At 56.7% G+C, this 2,500-nt stretch overlaps 1 protein-coding gene across 1 annotated transcript in view; it reads left to right on the forward strand.

Annotated features, from left to right (window-relative positions):
* tmeff1a (transmembrane protein with EGF-like and two follistatin-like domains 1a) overlaps window positions 1-2,500 on the forward strand; it is a gene marked incomplete at its 5' end in the record, with an annotated part of 30,415 nt that overhangs the window by 27,336 nt on the left and 579 nt on the right. The gene's annotated exons all lie outside the window — the stretch shown is intronic.

Genomic DNA, 2,500 nt, shown 5'->3' on the forward strand with positions numbered 1-2,500 from the left:
TGTGTAGTTTTTAGTGGGGTTTGTTTGACGGACGATCTCTGCTGTGAGGATGGAGGAGGTTCTGCTGGACCCTGCTGTGAGGATGGAGGAGGTTCTGCTGGACCCTGCTGTGTGGATGGAGGAGGTTCTGCTGGTGCTGTTGGAGCAGATCGGACATTGTAATCTGTGCTTTGCCTCCAGACTGTATAAAGCTGTGGTGGCGTTTGTAAAGGAGGAGCGATCGAGAACGTCGTCTTTATTAATGACGAGTATCTCCAGGTGTCCCCGCTGGCCGGGCCCTCCACCCGGGTCACGGTGTCGGGGGTCCCCCCGTTTGTCCCCATTGAGGTGCTGGAGTGAGAGCTGCAGCGCTTCGGGAAGATGGTGAGCGGCTTCCGCACCGTGAACCTGGGATGTAAGGACGATAAACTGAAGCACATCCAGTCCCTGAAGAGGGAGGCGTTGACGGTGCTTAACGCCCCCGTCCCTGGAGGCGTTCTTTAGGATGACATGGGGATGGTTACTATGGTCTATGCCAGTTCAGGGAATGTTAAATGTCTTCACTGTGGAGAGGTAGGACACATACCCGTCGTATGTCCGCACAGACAGCGGCGGCGTGCGGGCACCCCATCCAGCCACAGGGGAGGGCACGAGTGGGCAAACCGTCTCTACGCCCCCTGCACCACCCGGCCCAGATCAACCCGAAAAGACTGTCGGTGGCTGGACTGCAGGGAGTGCTTCGGTGGGGGGCGCAGCGGAGCCCAACTCCGGTGGTGGGGAGTGGGCTGCGGGGCCCGGCCCCAGTGAGCGGACTGGCGGAGAGGTGGTGGAGCCCTGCAAGAGGGCGGTGCCAATTTCTGTCAGTGTAAATGTGACGAATTATGACAGTGATGTATTGGAATCTGACTCGGACTGCATGTCGGTGACACACTCCCGGCCCCCAAATGAAGACCTGTATACCTTCGATGAAATAGATGGTTTTCTAGACACCATGTTTGGAAAATCAGTTAAAATCACAGATTGCAGCCGGGGGATCAGGGTGACTGCATTGTGATTGGACTTTAGTCTGGATAGGACCGGTGAGGAACCCCACAGAGTTTCTTCCACCTGTCTGTCTGAACTTACAACTCAGCATTACCTCATGCACATATGGATGGAAGGTTTTGGGGGTGTTTTGGGCCGGGAGAAGTACCAGATGCAGAACTGGGAGGGTGTGATGGAGAAGGTGTCTGCCAGACTGTCCAGGTGGAAGTGGCTGCTACCCCAGTTGTCCTACAGGGGGAGGCTACTGGTTGCTAATAACTTGGTTGCCACGACCTTATGGCACAGATTAACCATTCTACACCCACCCAGAGGCCTGCTAGAGGAGATCCAAAAGGCCATCGTCAACTTCTTCTCGTCCCGTCAGCACTGGATCAGAGCAGCAGCCCTGTATCTACTAGTCCAGGAGGGGGCTCAGGGCCTTATTGACATTACATTCAAGGTCAGGCATTCCACCTCCAGACGGTGCAGAGGCTGCTGTACGGTTTTGGACTGCGTTGGCTGGACACGGCAAAGGTGCTGCTGAGGCGGGCGAGGCGCCTTCTCTACGACAAGCAGCTGTTCCTGCTGCGGACCAAGGGGAATGGACTTAACAGGGCTCACTCCTTTCTGTCAGTCGGTGCTGCAGTCATGGCAGGCTTTTAAGGTCCGCCGTGACACCACGACTGCCATTGGGATGTGGCTCTTTGGGGAGCCTTTGTTTGGGAACCCACTGCTGGACTCCCGCCTCCTTTCCTCCTGCAGCCTCCCTCCAGCTTGACCAGGGCTGGGTGCGTCAAGCTGAAGGCGTCCGCGGAGCAGCTCATGGAGACAACTGGCATCAGGTCCTTCAGACTATTGCACAGGTTGGTTGATGAAGTCCGTGCTTCACTGCCAGTGCCCTATGGGCTTTTATGGAGAACCGTTCTCTGACTGACCAATGGGACGATGAGTGTGAGTTTGTGTGTCCTTCACTGATGGTCTCTCCTGCTGTGCAGTGGAGGAGGTGCAGGACAACCTCCTGTCTTTTGCTACTCCCAAGCTGGAGGGGTTTGAGGCAGTCGGCAAGAAAGCTGCCTACTACACCTGCGTCAAGGTGTCACACCTACACTCTCTGGCAGGGGTGTAGGTGTTGAGATGGACCCAGTTCTTTGGCCCGTGAACTTCCTCTAACAGACGCTGGCGATCTCTGTACAAACCCCCGGCGACAAACAGGTGGGCGACTGCCAGTGGAGGATCCTGCATGGGGCGGTGGCTGCAAACGGGTATCTGGCACGCCTGGATCCCAGCACAGGGGTGGGATGCTGCACCTGGATCCCAGCACAGGGGTGGGATGTGGCACCTGGATCCCAGCACAGGGGTGGGATGCATCTTGTGCTCTGAGAGGGAGATGCTGCAGCACCAGTTGGTTCTGTGTCCTGGGCTGCAGGGGCTGTTCAACTGGAGCGGTGGGTTCAGGGTCTGGGGGAGTGTTTCTCCTTTAAACTCTTTATCTTCGCTC

Source organism: Zeus faber, assembly GCF_960531495.2.
Source record: "Zeus faber genome assembly, chromosome: 12".
Taxonomy (NCBI): domain Eukaryota; kingdom Metazoa; phylum Chordata; class Actinopteri; order Zeiformes; family Zeidae; genus Zeus; species Zeus faber.